We start from the raw sequence: 16,848 nt of genomic DNA on the forward strand, positions 1-16,848 counted from the left end.
ACTGCCGTTGCCTACTGGAGCCTTTGAAACATCTGGACCTTTAATTGAAAAATAGTGTGGTGCTGTGCAAGGCAGACATGCTAAGTGAAGTCACTAATTTAGAATACAAAAATATAATTGATAAAGTGTTTTATTTACATTGTATTTAAATATTCATACTTTGTTATGCTTTGTATAACAGGGAATTACTGGGTTAAATTTTCATGAACATAGACAGTTTAAATGAGATAAATTAAGTGCAAATGTTAATGGAATTTTACACTGGAACCGAAAAACAGTTTGTTGTAAAAGTGTGCGTACTTTCGCATGTATTGGGGCCTTTTGTGGAAGGAAATAGGTGAAGTCCTATTCTTTGGATTTTGTGCTTGAGAATAACTAGCCATCAGTTGGTAACATAATTGCATTTCATTCTTGTTATTGCTATCATATCTTGTTATTTAGTTTAAAAAAAATAAAATGTTTCTTGGCATAATGGTAAATGGCTTTAATGGCAACATTATCACCCAATAAACCAAAGCCTTCCCCACCTCTCGGGGGCAGGTTATCTGAGCCTGCCCAGGAGAGCAGAAGAGCTGGTGAAGGGCGCGCAATTAACCTTTGTCCTGCATTCGCAGCAGGGGAACTGACCTAGCAGCCTTCCGAGGAAATCCAATTTAATTTAAAATGAATTTGAAAAGACAAATTAGCCATATCTATTTTAATAAGATAAAATCCCGACTCTCCCTATGTCTGGTTTAGTTAGGACCTCAGAGGAGATTAGACTAAGACTCGGGATGAACACGAGGGAAATAATGCCAGGGGGCTGAGGAGAGACCCAGGAGACCCAGGGACCCGAGTGCCTTGTCAGTTTCTGCAAGTGAGCAGGTCTTGGGCTGCCCGTCTCCACAGAGAGTTGCAACCTGAGATGAGCCTTTGTCTCATCAGACCTTTTGCTTGTGTTGGAGCTTGATGCCATGTTGATGTCATACACTGCCTGCCTGGCTCTCCAAGGACCTAATTGTTATTTGCCTCCTTTGTCATCATCAGAGCACCTTGGATACTGCCACCTGGGTAGCCACATTTAGTAATAGAGTCACCTCACGATTCCTGATGAGACTCTTATTCCAGGAGTAAGGATTCTCTGGGGCCCCTCAGTTGGTACTTGGCCCCTGCTTTTTGAAAACTAGAGCAGAGGGTCCCACCTACCTACTCTTCATGGAGCTGGTGTTGCCTTATGTTTTACTTCTGAAACGTAATCAGTAAAGATTTATCGAGCCCCTTCTGTGAGCGCAGAGGCAAGGAAGTCTGAAATAGTTCCTGCCTTCTGCCTGTACACAAGAGGTAACACCAGAAGCAGGTACCCCAGTGTCCCTCCCTAGTAGCAGCTCCCTGTGGAGCTTTGCAGAGTTTCATGTGACAGGCAGAGCCACAAGAGGAGGGCCTTCCTGTGTGTCTCAGCCAGAAGGGTGTTTGAGGCTCACTGTCCAGGACTTCCAGCCCTGACACGGTGGCTGCAGCATGAATCGGAAGCCATTGTGACCTTCCCTAAATACCCAGGCCTATCCGAGAGTTCTTCAGGACTAGGATTCAGCAAGGGGGTAGGGGTCTAGAGTGGAACAGACCTGGGTTCGCACGATGTTCCCCCCAGTTGAGAGATTTGCAGTAGCCTACTTCATGAATGAATCTCTCATTCCTCAGCTTTAAAAGAGAGTGAGCTCACCTCACACCGGTCAGAGTGGCCAAAATGAACAAATCAGGAGACTATAGATGCTGGAGAGGATGTGGAGAAACGGGAACCCTCTTGCACTATCAGTGGGAATGCAAACTGGTGCAGCTGCTCTGGAAAACAGTGTGGAGGTTCCTCAAAAAATTAAAAATAGACCTAACCTATGACCTAGCAGTTGCACTGCTAGGAATTTACCCAAGGGATACAGGAGTGCTGATGCATAGGGGCACTTGTACCCCAATGTTTATAGCAGCGCTTTCAACAATAGCCAAATTATGGAAAGAGCCTAAATGTCCATCAACTGATGAATGGATAAAGAAATTGTGGTTTATATACATAATGGAATACTACGTGGCAATGAGAAAGAATGAAATATGGCCTTTTGTAGCAACGTGGATGGAACTGGAAAGTGTTATGCTAAGTGAAATAAGTCATACAGAGAAAGACATATGTTTTCACTCTTATGTGGATCCTGAGAAACTTAACAGAAGACCATGGGGGAGGGGAAGGGGAAAAAAAAGTTAGAGAGGGAGGGAGGCAAACCATAAGAGACGCTTAAAAACTGAGAATAAACTGAGGGTTGATGGGGGTGGGAGGGAGGGGAAAGTGGGGGATGGGCATTGAGGAGGGCACCTGTTGGGATGAGCACTGGGTGTTGTATGGAAACCAATTTGACAATAAATTTCATATAAAAAAAATAAAAGAGAGTGAGCTCGTCATAGGACTGTTGGGGACAATAAATGAGACAATGTATGAAAAGTACTTGGACCCTGATAGGTGCCCAACAAAAGGCAGCCAGCACTTGTGACCTGCCCGTTCACAAAGGGGCTGTGTTCAGAGGAATGGGGTCTTCGTACCTAGTCCCACCTCCCACTAAGGCTGTCTGCTCTGGAGCTGGTTAGCTTTGTCCTGCTAGGCCAGTGACCTCATTGAGCAGTGTGACTCATGAAGAGCTTTTTATTTTTTAAACTACTCAGTGCTGACAGTTTTATCTGGTGGATGTTGTTGTCCCCTCAGATTTATTTATGTATTTAATGTTTGTTTATTTTGAGAGAGACGGAGAGAGAGAGAGAAAAAGAAAGAGAAAGAATCCCAAGCAGGCCCTGTGCTGTTAGTGCGGAGCCTGACGCGGGGCTCCATCCCACAAACCATGAGACCATGACCTGAGCTGAAATCAAGTGGCAGGTGCTCTGCTGACTGAGTCACCAAGGTGCCCCATGACCTCTCAGTTTTGAAGATAAAATTTTCTGGGGTGCTTGGCTGGCTTAGTCAGTAGAGTGTGTGACTCTTGATCTCAGAGTTTTGAGTTCAAGCCCCTCATTGGGTGTAGAGATGACTGAAAAATAAAATCTTAAAAAGTAAAAATAAAGTTTTCTGCCGCTACTTTTCCTTTCATTGTATCTGAGAGACATGTGGGATAAAGGCCTGATAGACTCTTTTGGGCTGCTTCTCAATTAAAATTTTTATATAGTTAGAAGTGATTTTTCTCAACCGGAAATGTTGTTCTAGATAGATAATAATTTAGTCCGTCTTTTTCTTGCTGCTGTTTGTATTTCAACATGCATTTGCAAACTGGTAAACCTAAACTTTCTCAGTTGGCTCTCTGCTGTTGTATCGTTTTCATAATGTCAAAAAGGTAATGTATTTTCTGATGTAGACAAGCCTCTTTCTGTCACCAGAGGTGCAGGTTCTTTGTGTGGCCTTTTCCTGCACAGAGTAACACCTACCCCAGCTATTTCACGTGCGCGCTTCCAGAATGAAAGTGAATGTCGTCATTGGAGAAATGTAAAGCTATTTATTTCCATTTTGTCTGATGGTTTTACATTGTTTGCTAGGAGGTGCGTCAGGGATTTGAATTAATTATAATTACTGAAAAGACATATACTGATTAAGCAAATAAAGTAGTAAGCCCATTTGTGCCAAGGCCATCTAATTAAATTCTAACTTTGAATAAGCTAGATGTGCATGAAAGATTAATTTTAAGAGGTTTTTATGACTTACTAAATAATGATTCAGTAAAACTTTTGAATTATATCATTAAGAAATACTGAATTTTAAAGTGATAAAACACTTAGCCATGAATGTACTACTGTGTAGAAATTTGTGCATTTTCAAAAACTGTTCAAAATTAAGGACACAATAAAAAATTGAAGTTGTATACTGACATTTAAAAAATTTGTCATATTTAATCAACTGAAGCCCTGCAAGAAATGAATATGATATATGCATTGGAATTACTTCCTTCAATATTTATACAATTTTATATTCTCAAAATACTTCACCATCTCTGGAATTAAATTGTCCTTCGGGGTAGTGGAGGGTTGTACCAAATTTTCCGTATAATTTAGGAGGATGATAATAGCTGTACTGTAACCTTTTGTAGAGATACATCATCTAGTAATGGAGCCAAGTATACATTCTCCATTGAGTTTTAATTTTAAAAGTTGATATTAAATCTTAAAAAGACTCATTATATTATGGTAATTGATAGAGTTTAAAACATGTAACTCTTCTTTATGGTTTTAAAAAACCTATTTTTACTTTTAAAGCATATTGATTTTATTATATAAATGATTTAATAATGAAGAGGTTCCTATACTTACCCTAGGTGATGGGGCTTAGTTCATGCAAATTACTTTTCCCTGATATCATCATCATTATAGAAGCCATTGTTTGTATAATTAAATGCAAAGTGCTGTGTAACATTAATGATCTAAAGAATCCCACAATGGCTATGAAAATTCAAAATGGACACTTTACATTCCATTATGCTTTAAGATGGCTGGATTGTACTTGTGTGAGAGCACCTTCTGGTATGTGCCGGAACATCCTGAGGCTGGATGAGAAGAGGATGCAATGGCTTTTCTCTTTTAATTACTGAGATAGAGACCTTTGCCTCTTGCCTCTGCTTCTCAACTTTATGTTTGTTTGAAGGGACGATTTATCCAAAGATCTGCCTGGTCTGATTAATAACTTAGGTAACAATTATGAGGAATGACTGACATCCTCGTAGTAGAACAGTTTGCAGTTCACAGAGTGGTTTTACCATGCTTTATTTTTACTTTATATGCCCTACCATTCTTTTGCGGTAGGTAGTCTCATCTCTGTTTTATGGCTAAGGAAATTGGCTTTCAGAGAGGTTATGGGCTTGCCCAAGGTTGCACAGCTCAAGGTCCAGACCAGTTCTATAGACCCTGCAAAGACTTACATAACAAATATAACCCATGATAGTAAAAACTGACAGTATCAGGAGCTGCTTTCTGAATTTCAGACTTTGAGAAAGAAGATGGTTGTTATTCCTGATACAGTTTATGGGTAGGCTTTCATTTTCTCCTCTTCATCCTTCCCCCTCCCCATTTTGTAAAATTTCTTACCTGTGTTTGAACAAGTCGATATCTTGAAACAAAATTATCCAAGGCTGTTACCCAAATTTCACTTGATAACAGTTAGATTGTTTAAACCATTAGCTGTAGGCATTTTGTTTTTTTCAAAAGTGGAAGAAGACTGTCAGAGCCTCAAAATATGGACGATTTATTTTTAATAGAGGAAAACTTTCCTGAGAGCAACAACCCCCTTCCCTGTTTTTGGGTCCAAGACTATAGATTTACATTTACTATAGATGCTGTAGAAAGAAAATTTATGAAAATAACTAATCTAAGAAAACCTGATGGAAGTACTATTTTCTGTGCTATGTTATACTCTTTGAAAGGATTATAGTTGTAGTCTGGCTCATTCTACGGCACTTAGTAACAAAACTCACTTTGTTTGAGGCTCTCAGTTATGTGAAGGATGTCTGTGGACGTGGAGGTGGATTAGTTACAATTTCCTGAGGGCCAGAAGTAAGATCAGTGCGTGGAATCTGCAGAGTGCATCTCAGTAGAAGGAAACAGTTTCAGCCACCAAAACTCTTTGCCTAACAAAGGAAAGGGTCTGTCTCTGAAGGTGTGGCAGGGACCTCATCAGTGAAGGTGTTCTGAAGAGGTTGTAGGACAGCCATTTGGTGAAAATGGCTTAGAGGGGACGATGACCCTTAAAATTCCTTGCCACTTTAAAAGTCTATGAGTAGCAATAAAGTTGGTTTGTTGTTGTTGTTGTTTTTAAGTCTGTGAATGTAAAAGCAACGGGGAAAAAGGAAACCTAATAAAATAAACAGCCAACATTTCTTGAGCATTTAGTATGGACTAGGCACAGTGATAAGTGCTTTTTATATGCACGGTATCATTGAATCCTTTCAACAACTCCTGGAGGAGCTTTCTCCTGCTGTGTGGAAATAGTGACTCAGAGAGGTTAAATAAAATTGTCCAAGGACACACAGTAGATGGCATTGCTGAGAATTGAACCCAGGTCTTTCTGACTCCACAACTTAATGCTTTTAACCACCACACTGCACTGCTTTACTAGCTTCTATTAATATAATAAGGATCCTGGAAGTACCCACATCAGAACTTGACCTTGTTGAAGAAAGAGTGACAGTTGACGTTCTTAATAATAAAAGCTTAATGGAACCAAGGTTGGTGATTCAGAGGAAATTAATGAGATTTTGTCAATTTTATTTTAAACTTAACTTGTCAGAAAATACAGTGTCCAGTGACAAACTGTAGAAATGTTTTTGACAAATTAACTTGACTACAGGTGCCAGATCAGGGAAATGTTAATTTAATAGCCTTTAAATGTTCCAGATTTATTGAGGGTTAAGATAGCACTACAAAGCCAAGCCCCTAGCTCTGAATGGATTTGTCGTAGAATTTTATACAAAATCTATTCATAAGTTCATTGCTACCGTTTTGAATGTGAAAAAGTGAGTTCTTTCTCTGAGCCCGTAAAGCCAGCATTTATTGAGAGCAAAATGCTACTGCCTGGTGTTTGGGATTGTTGTTTTTTTTCCTCCCTATGTAGACCTTCTTTATTTCTCATAGTCAATTAAACCTGGCTTGAACCAGATTTTAGGCCAGATTTTGTTCAAAATCATTACTCTGAACAAATAAAGTCCCTTAGTCATCATCAGAATAATGATTTCAGGCCTGTGTGTACCACGTATGGATACCATGTTTTTAAAGACTGGGCCATAAATTTGTAGAATATAGCATCCTCTGGTCTTTGCTGAGGAAGTTGGGGAGGAAGATACCAGTGAAATGGGACTGTAGCCATTCCTTAATTAAGAGAGGGTTACCTTTGGAAGGCTACAAATAAGCCTCTTACCAATTTGCATCATTACATTGTCTGCATACACTGATATATTTATTTCTGCGTTAAAACTGCGTATAACGATCTGCTTCTGCAGTTGTGGCTAATGGAGTAACGTTGCCTGCTTTTTGTCTCTTTAATTGCAGAAGCCAAGCTGTCTATCCTTTCTCTGTTTCTTTCTCTTGATAGAGAAATTGAACACTTAGCAACAGTTTTGACATCTGATATTCAATTTATTATTGACAAACCTTGATGTGAAGTAGTGCTGCTAACTCAACCTTCTGTCCTTAAGCCTTAATTCAGCTTGACTCACTTTATGTGGATATTTCTTAATTCAAGATTATTTTGAGCTGAATACCATCTATTCTTCCTTCTTTCCCTATTTTGGAAACTATCGCCTGTATAATTTTATGATAGGCAGCAAATAGTTTGCTATTTCAGTTAGTAGGATCAGATAAGAAAAACCTGGTTAGAGATGTAATGTTTTAATTCATCATCACGTTCAAATTCTGTGTATTTCGATTCTGTACCTATTCACATTCTATACACTAAAGTTGTTTTAAGTTTTTAAGCTTTTGCTTATTAATTGGATGATATGTGAGTCATAATGCTATTTCATGACTGTCATAAAGATGGTTTTCAAAGAGTGAGCATTATGTATCACACACACAAAACATTCATACTCCTTGACCTAGTAATCTACTCCTAGGAATATGTGCACAAACATTTATATAAGAGAATGTTTATGGGAATATTATTTATAGTAGTGAAATGTTAGAAACAATGTCCATATTTAACAATGGGGGAAATCGGTTGATAGTACCTCTGTGTGCTATAATATGCAGGTATTTAAAATCACGTGTTAAAAGAATATTCATCGTTCATCCCATTAATAGGTAGAAGTAGCTACTATATGTCAGGTCTGATACTAGGTGTGGAGGATATTTCAGAGAAGAGAATTCCTGAAGAACAGGGCCTGGGAAGTAGAAGAGGTGTAGCCAGTTTATCCGGGACAGGAGAGAAGTCGTAGGTCTGGTGGGTCCGTTTTGAAAAATAGCCTAAGGAGCCCTTCAGTAAGCTGATGCCATACCCGTACTACATTCTCGGCCCTAGGAGACCGCAGAACGAGTGAGGCACAGTTTTTCCCTTTGCATAACTCATACTTACATGAGAAGGTGGGAGGGAGGTGGTGGAGGTAGGTAAAGAGTGAAACCTTAAGGCAAGGTAAACTTCTAGGGAGCAGAAAAGAGGGAATTTGGACTTCTACCTTCTGGGAAGAGGAGACATTAGAAATTGAGGGATGGAAGAAGGGGTACATTTCTTGGTCAGTTACTGTGTGCCAGGCATTTTATACATACCTTATTTGCTCTTCCAAGTAAGGAACTGGAGGTTCTGAAAGGTGCTGAACTCCTAAGGTCTTGGGACTAAGGAAGTGACAGAGCTAGGCTTCAGACCTGGATCTGTCTCACCCCAAGTCTTTGTGCTCTTAACTACTGCTCAGTAGGCTTTAGCAGTGGTACACTGGGTCCAGAATGTGACAGGTATGAAATACCATGCTGAGGAACCAGCATGCTGACACCAAGGAGAGCCATCATATGTATGCTTCTGAGTTGGTGACTGGCCAGGTCAGTGATTTGAGTCAAATCACACTGAGTTTGGAGAGAGAAGAGATTTTGGAGACAGGGAGATGGTTGGGAGACTGCTGCATACAGTGGTCTTACTGGGTCATGATGAAGTTTTAACTAGGGCCGTGCCGGTGAGGATAGGGGGGAGAAGGGTTTGAGAGGCATTTCAGGGGCATTTGGATGCTGATGAGACAGAAAGAGGAGTTCAGGTTTCTAGCCTGAGTGACAAGAGTGGGTGGTGAAAGCCTTAACTGAGACGGAATGAGAGACAAGGTGATGAAGAAAATGGGTCTTGGACGTACTGAGCTTGAGATTGTGACTGCATTTGCAGAGGCATCAAGTCATAACAGAGGCTGTGGGACATGAACTCTGGAGACTGGTTGGTCTTCATGAATCACATTTGTGTTGAAGAATCGTTTTGCTACAGGAAGTACTTTTCTTTTGTTCTGAAAAATGAATTGGGGGCATTCCTTGATTTAGAGGCTTCTCTGGAGAGTGTTGTTCAGCTCCAAATTTGTCAGCTCATTGTAGGTTTATTACTTTTTATTCTTTTTTTTTTTAATAAAAATTACTTAGCCTGCCATAGGAAGGTGTCTGGGTTATATTTTCAGCTTATTTTTCCCAACAGCCTGTCACAGACCTGGCACATAGTATGTTCTTAATAAATTTTGCCAGATGACTTGACATAGGCTACATTTTCAAAATTGGTCCTCTCTCTCTTACCTAAAAGTCTTAAGCCCTGTATGGTGGTTTTTTTTCTATATCCTTTTTTGTTTGTAATTGTAACATTTGCTATTTTGTTTCTGGATTGTAAAAATAGTACGTGCTCATCGTAGAAAATGTGGAAAAATATAAAGCAGAAAATTAAAATCACTCATAATCCCATGTCCTGGAGAATTCCTGTTCACTTTTTTGTATATCGGTATAGTAGATATTTAAATACAATAAGTGTCTTTTCCTTGGGTTAATGGTTCTGTTGGATGGAAGGGTACTTTTTTTTTTCCCTTGGGTGTCTCAATCAGTTGAGGGTCCAATTCTTTTTTTGTGTGTCTTTCTTTTAATTTTTTTTTTTTTTAAATTTACGTCCAAATTAGTTAGCATATAGTGCAACAATGATTTCAGGAGTAGATTCCTTTATGCCCCTTACCCATGTAGCCTATTCCCCCTCCCACAACCCCTCCAGTTCTCCATATTTAAGAGTCTCTTATGTTTTGTCCCCCTCCCTGTTTTTATATTATTTTTGTTTCCCTTCCCTTATGTTCATCTGTTTCGCCTCTTAAAGTCCTCATATGGGTGGAGTCATATGATACTTGTCTTTCTCTGACTAATTTTGCTTAGCATAATACCCTCCAGTCTCATCCACATAGTTGCAAATGGCAAGATTTCATTCTTTTTGATTGCCGAGTAATACTCCATTGTATATATGTACCACATCTTCTTTATCCATTCATCTATCGATGGACATTTGGGCTCTTTCCATCCTTTGGCTATTGTCGATAGTGCTGCTATAAACATGCGGGTCCATGTGTCCCTTCGAAACAGCACACCTGTATCCCGTGGAGAAATGCCTAGTAGTGCAATTGCTGGGTCGGAGGGTAGTTCTATTTTTAATTTTTTGAGGAACCTCCATACTGTTTTCCAGAGTGGCTGCACCAGCTTGCATTCCCCCCCCCCCACCTTTTTTTTTTTTTTTAATCTAAGAGGCCTTTGCCCTTTTAGTCTGGGTTGCTTCTGAGCTCCCACAACAGCCTGTACTTCTCTTCCTTAAAGCTTTTATCACCTAGTACAATGTAGACCCTTCAGCAGACTGTGAGTTTGATGAGGGTCTATCTGCATTGAGTCTCTCTTGATTTTGTCTTCAGAGCCCAGCATGGTGTCTATGGGTGTTGGTTGCATGCATGAGTGACTGAGAGGATGGTGCTAGCCATCCTGAGAGGCTGAGAGCCTGAGAGGATGGTCCTTATCTCTGTGTTGACCCCTTCTTTGTGCTCTAATTATGCCTCCCTTTTTCCAGTTCTGTATTGTGGAACACGTTAAATTGCCTTGCAGTGAAACTGTATGATACGATCTTTGTTTATTGCTAGTTGCTGTTTAATAGTTAGATGTTAGGTCTATGGAATATTGCTTGCCTTGATGTGTGATGAATACTCTTAATCCTTTGGTCACCTTATTTTTTTTTATAAGTTAATTACTTTCTGTTATGTTGATGGATTGTTTTATGTTTTAGATGATTCCCTCTAAATATTGCAACACGGGAACTATTAGGTAGAGCTAACTGCCACCACCTTGAGTTTTTTCAGAAGAGGCTCCTTATTAAAAAATACATATTTTCAGGGTTTGTGCAAGGCACTTTTTGCCGTCATCGGTGCCTCAAGATGGAATTAGAAGGTTAAAAAGATAAAGTGCTTCATTCATTTAATAAGTATCTACCATATTTATTCTCATAGTTTCCCCACACTCGCTATTTCACCGTGAAATAAAGACGATAAAGGGATTCATAGGAGCACCATGTCACTCTCTGCCCTGCAGTCGACCGACAGCAGCCACGGTCTCTGGAGCCTCAGTCCCCTAACACTTCTCCTTGGGCCGCTCCTCAGATTCCCTGCTTTTGTAGGAGACATCTTCAGGCCGCACTTTCCGTGTGTTTGTGAGAAGGGCGGGGCAGGCAGACTTACGGGGGTGCGATTCTTGGGGGAGTAGGGAGTGATTAAATTGAGAACTTTAGAGAAAGAAGTCATTGGTGTTTAAAGTGGGGCCTTTGAGTCAGACAGGAGTGTGAGTTCTGCTCATCCACCTTGGTTGTGGGAGCTTGAGCAGATGACTTCTGAGCCTTAGTTTTCTCGTCTGTCATATTAGGGCAATGATAGAATTCTACCTCTTAGACAGAATTAATTGAGATGATTTAGGCAAACATTTACCAGAGCTTATTTAACAGTTAGCTCTAAATAAATGCTAGCTCTTGGAATAATAATAAGTATTATTATTAGGACTCCTTACAGCATCCATCTTTGTCCTCATGTGACTGTGTAATAGGTCTGAGTAATAGAAATGAGTCTGATCTAAAAACTTAGGTCTTTCTGACACATTGCTCTGCATTTCTGAAGCACTTTACAGTTTGTGAAACACATTCACATTTCTCATGCCAGGATTCCTTATGGCGCTTCAGCTCCAGTTCTTCAGAAGGAGGAAGAAGAATAAACCAGTTTGGGCTGTTGGTTTGAAAAGGAGGTTGAGGAGAGAAATAAGAAGGCAATAAGCCCACTCCAGAAAGATGCCATTGTTTGAATTTTAACCTTTTGACTGCCTGACAAGATCAAAACACTTGCTCTTTAGAGACAACTTAGCTAGTCATTGGAATTATTATTTCCCAGCTGAAAAACACACGTGTGTGTGTGCGTGCATGCGTGTATGAGTGAGAGAGAGAGAGAGAGAGAGAGAGAGTCAGAGAGAAAGAACATTATTGTAAGAGAATTACTTTTTTTAAATTTGCCTTATGACAGAGACAAGACTAAAAAAAAAAAATCAGTGGATCTAATGGTAGATTCTAGGTTAGAAGTGAAATTTCTCTAAAAGTTTTTAAAACAGATTTTATGTATTTCCTCACATAAAAGTTCCTATCTTTCTTATTTTTTTCACCCTAGAGTTGTAGTGTTAAAGATGGAAACACTTGATTACTCAAGTACTTGCATCTCCATCCACTACCAGGAAACAGACCCATAGAGGAGGGGCAAGATGGATGCATGGAGGAAACTAACATTTATTGTGTTACTGCCATGTTGTCCTGGTAGGCATTTGAATCATCCATGCATTCATTCTGTAGTTCAACAGATTTTTTTGGAGAGGTGTCTGTGCACCTGCATGGTGCTAGCCATTGTGTAGAGAGCAGTAAACAAAGCAGATGTGATTATGACTGCTGTCATGGAAGGAAGGTCAGAGGCTAGTGAGGAAGGCATACGCTGAAGGTGTCCATAAGCAAATGTGTAATATCAAATTGTTAAGTGCTGTGAAGGAAATGAACAGGATATGTGTGAAAGAAGAACTGTGAAAGGGACTTCTCATCACAATAATAATAATCCTTAAAGGAGTCCTTATCATCATTTTAACATAGGAGGACATGGAAGAACAGAGAGATTAAGTAACCTGCCCAAAGCCACACTTTGAGGAATCATTGATCATGAGAAAGAGCCTTCTAGATATAGTGAATATAGTGAACAGCACTTCTGTGGCCTTGAAAGTGGGAGAAACAGGTACGCACGCACACGAAGCACATCTTGAAGGCCAGTGTAGCTGAACTGTGATAATCAGGCAGGAGAACAACAGTAGATGATGTTGGAGAGGTAGGCAGGGGTCAGAACATGCAGTGCTTTGTTAGATACTACAGGAAATTTGGATTATTTCAGAAGTATCTTGGGAACCACTCATTGAAGGAATTTAAGTAGAAGTGTGATATCAAATTTGAGTTTGAAAAAAAAACCCCAAAACTCTAGCTTGTATGTCAAGAACAAATCGAAGTAGGCAAGAGTGCATGAGGTCAGGAATCCATTAGAACAGTCCAGGGGAAACCTAATGGTATTTTGGTGGCAGTGGAGATGGAGAATTATTTGAAATACATATTTTTCAATTTTTAAAATTGAATTAAAACTCATTACATAGAATTTACTATTTTAATGATTTTAAAGTATAATTTTGTGGTCTTCGGTATATTTGCAACGTTATACAGCTATCACCACTAATTCCAGAACATTCCCATCACCTCAAAAAGAAATTTCATACTTGTCAGTTTCCCATATCCCCCACCGCCACCCAATGTCCTGGCAACCACTGATCTTTTTATTTATGTAGATTTGTCTGTTCTGGACATTCCATATAAGTGAGTTCATACAATAGATGACCTTTTTATGCCTGGCTTCTTTCTCTTAGAAAAATGTTTTCAAGCTTCATCCGTGTAGTAGCATGTGCCAGTACTTCATTCCATTTTATGGCTGAGTAATATTTCATTGTATACATTTCGTTTGTGCATTCATCAGTTGGTGGACATTTGCATTGTTTCCATTTTTTTTTAAGAGCATTTGTTTATTTTGAGAGAAAGAGAGCACAAGCAGAGCAGGGGCAGAGAGGAGAAAAAGAATCCCAAACAGGCTCTTTACCATCAGAGTAGAGCCCAATGTGGGGCTTGAACCCATGAACCACGAGACCATGACGTGAGCCGAGATCAAGAGTCAGATGCTTAACTGACTGAGCCACCCAGGCGCCCCTCCATCTTTTTTAATGTTTATTTATTTTGAGAGAGAGCAGAGGAGGGTCAGAGAGAGAGGGAGAGAGAGAATCTGAAGCAGGCTCCATGTTATCAGCACAGTGCCTGATCTGGGGCTCAATCTCATGAACTATGACATTGTGACCTGAGCTGAAATCAAGAGTTGGACGCTTGGGGCGCCTGGGTGGCTCAGTCGGTTAAGCGTCCGACTTTAGCTGAGGTCATGATCTCGCGGTTTGTGAGCTCAAGCCCCGCATGGGGCTCTGTGCTGACAGCTCGGAGCCTGGAGCCTGCTTCAGATTCTGTGTCTCCCTCTCTCTCTGCTCCTCCCCCACTCATGCTCTGTCTCTCTCTCTCTCTCTCCTTCAAAAATAAATTTTAAAAAACCATTAAAAAAATTAAAAAAAAAAAAAAGTTGGACGCTTAACCGACTAAGCCACCTAGACACCCGTTTCCATCCTTTGGTTGTTATCAATAGTGCTGCTATGTACATTTATGTATGTTTTTATGTGAACATGTTTTCAGTTCTCTTTAAGTATACTTAGGAATGGAATTGCTGAGTCATATGGTAACTTTACGTTTAAGTTTTGAGAAACTGACAAACTATTTTTCCACAATGGCTACATCATTTTACAGCTCCACCAACAATATATGAGGGTTCCAACTTGTTCATATCCTTGCTAGCTTTTCTAATTCCTGCTATGAAAAAAATATATATAGAACCATCCTAATGTGAAGTGGTATCTCATTGTGATTTTGATTTGCATTTCCGTAACGAATAATGAAGTTGAACAGTTTTTCATGTGCTTATTGGCCATTTTCATATTTTCTTTGGAGAAATGTCTATTTAAATTCTTTGCCATTTTAGAGATCGGATGGCTTGTCTTTTTATTGCTTAGTTGTAAGAATTATTTATATATTCTGGGTCCTAAATTTTTGTCAGATATATGATTTGCAAATATTTTCTCCCATTCTGTGGGTTGTCTTTTCACTTTCTTAATAATGTCCTTTGAGGCATGCAAGTTTTTAATTTTTATAAAGTCCTGTTTATTTCATTTGTTGCTTTTGGTGTCATATTAAAGAAATCATTACCTAATCCAAGGACATGAAGAATTTACACCTATGTTTCCTTCTAAAAATTTTGTAGTTTTAGCCTTAAATTTAAAGCTTTGATCCGTTTTGAGTTAATATTTGTAGATGGTGTGAGGTAGAGGTCTAAATTATTTTTTAAAAATATTTTTGTTTTTTATTTTAGGGCACGAGCAGGAGAGAGGGGCAGAGGGAGAGGGAGAAAGAATCTTAAGCAGGCTCCAGGCACAGTGCAGAGCCCGACATGGGACTCAGTCCCATGACCCTGGGATCATGACCTGAACCAAAATCAAGAGTCAGATGCTCAACCAAATTCATTCTTTTGTATGTGGCTGTCCAGTTACTCCATTTGCTGAAGACTTTTTTCTCTTTTGAAATATATTTTGCAGTAGTCACTAGAACATATAAGGGAGTAGAAGGCAGGAGGAAGAAAGAAGAATCAAGATTACTGATATAAGGAGCTGTGTTAGTGGTGGTAGCATTTACTGAAATGAGGGAGAGTGTTGTTATTTGGAGTAGGATGGAGTGAGGGATAGTGAGAAGTTCAGATTTGAACTTAAGTTTAACTTGTCTGTGATACTTTTCTGCCTATGGTATAGACAGTTTGATGTATGAATTTGGTTCCAGGGAGAAGTTTGAGGTGGAGATAAGGTTTGAGTGTCAAGAGGATATAGATTGTTTTATAGCTCTGGGACTGTGAGAACACTTAAGGAAGAAATATACAGAAAGACAGACACGAGAGAGCCCAAACTAGAGGCCAGAGAATGCTAACAAATAGAGACTCTAGAGGTGAAGGAATCTGCAAAGGAGACTGAAAATCAGAGACCAGAGAGGACTGAAAAAACCAAGAGTGTAGGTCATGGAAGCAAAGAAAGGGAGAGGCTGATCGTGTAGGAGAAGGTGAAAAAGTAAGTGAAGGATAAAGTCCTTGTGAAAGTGAGAGCCAAAGGGACACAGAGCATAAGTAGAGAGATTGCCCTTTAATGAGATGAGTGACACTCCAGTGTAGGGAGTACGTGTTGTTAAATCCAGGTAAGTTTGTCAATTTATTGAGGGGACGATAAGAGTTCCTTTCTGAAAGCTCTTATTTTCTTAATGAAGAATAACATTTGTCTCTGTTGGCAGTACATGAGCGAAGCATAGGAGCTGCGGTCAAGGCAGGCTCATGAGAAGTAGGAAGGGGGAAGGAAAAGTATGCAGTGGTGGTCTTGGCATGAGGTGCAGGTTGGATCAGGAGATGTCATAGGCTTGTTGTACAATGTTGAATGTCTGTTTGAGGTTTATCATAATGAGCTTAAGGTCAAATCAGTCTGTGCAGTTACATGATTTTTCTCCAGCAGTGTTTAGCTGGGGAATGCAGAGAGTCAGGTTCACCAAGGTTGGCATTCTGCCAGTTGAATCCCATGGAGGAAGAGTGTTAAAACTGCATTTACAAAGGAATGCTTACAATGGTTGATCAAGTAATCTGGAGAGTGGTGTGGGGAAATACAGGTGACATCATTTATAGTGGTGGATCAGTAGATTGTAGGTTGAAGAGGGATTGTAGGTTGGGGACTAAAGTGAGATGAAAGTATATTAAAGTATATTCAGTGAATAGACCTTCTAATTTGAGATTTTGGAGTTGGTACAGATCTTTGGTGTACCCACGGCCATAAGTGATTGAAGGTGGAGTGGATGAAAAGGCATGGGATGACATAGTCTAGGGATTAAGACACTTGGATATTACATGGATTGTTCCTTTAGATGGAATTGCCAAGAATAATGATAGGTGTTGGGGTGGGACACAGACTCTTTGGCGAGGGAGGAGCATTTCTGGATGGTTGGTGGATAATAGAAACAAAAAAGGGTGGAGAGAGGATAGTGTAGTCGGGAGGTCTTGGGTCTCCAAGGAATAGGGATTTTTGCCAGAAAGGAGAAATAATAATTAGGGAGTAGCAGGGATAAGAATATGTACTCAGCCTCCTGGCCTTGAGGATTTGGGGGTTAAAAAA

At 39.8% G+C, this 16,848-nt stretch overlaps 1 protein-coding gene across 6 annotated transcripts in view; it reads left to right on the plus strand.

Annotated features, from left to right (window-relative positions):
* The window catches only part of MAPKAP1 (MAPK associated protein 1), a 246,146-nt gene that overhangs the window by 93,220 nt on the left and 136,078 nt on the right, over positions 1–16,848 (plus strand). The gene's annotated exons all lie outside the window — the stretch shown is intronic.

Source organism: Prionailurus viverrinus, chromosome D4, assembly GCF_022837055.1.
Source record: "Prionailurus viverrinus isolate Anna chromosome D4, UM_Priviv_1.0, whole genome shotgun sequence".
Taxonomy (NCBI): domain Eukaryota; kingdom Metazoa; phylum Chordata; class Mammalia; order Carnivora; family Felidae; genus Prionailurus; species Prionailurus viverrinus.